Below are 291 nucleotides of genomic sequence, written 5' to 3'. Positions count from 1 at the left end.
TGAAAAACATTACTTGTACTTTTGAACTTAAAACGAAATACAACTAAATTTAAGAAACATTCGATACAAAAACCACACATTTAAGAAGATATGGGAAAGAGATTTTCACAATGTTGAAATGAATTTTAAACTTCAATTCAATTTTACACACACAGCGCTAATAACACTTACATGTTTTTGTAACTGGAAAATTTTATGAATAAATATTTAATTTCCAATTACAAAGCTACACAGTACTGCGTGATATTAGTGAAACAAATCGATCGTACAGTACACTGATAGATATAGCGA

The sequence above is a fragment of the Manduca sexta genome, chromosome 26, assembly GCF_014839805.1.
Source record: "Manduca sexta isolate Smith_Timp_Sample1 chromosome 26, JHU_Msex_v1.0, whole genome shotgun sequence".
NCBI classification, from domain to species: domain Eukaryota; kingdom Metazoa; phylum Arthropoda; class Insecta; order Lepidoptera; family Sphingidae; genus Manduca; species Manduca sexta.
This window is presented reverse-complemented; position numbering follows the sequence as displayed.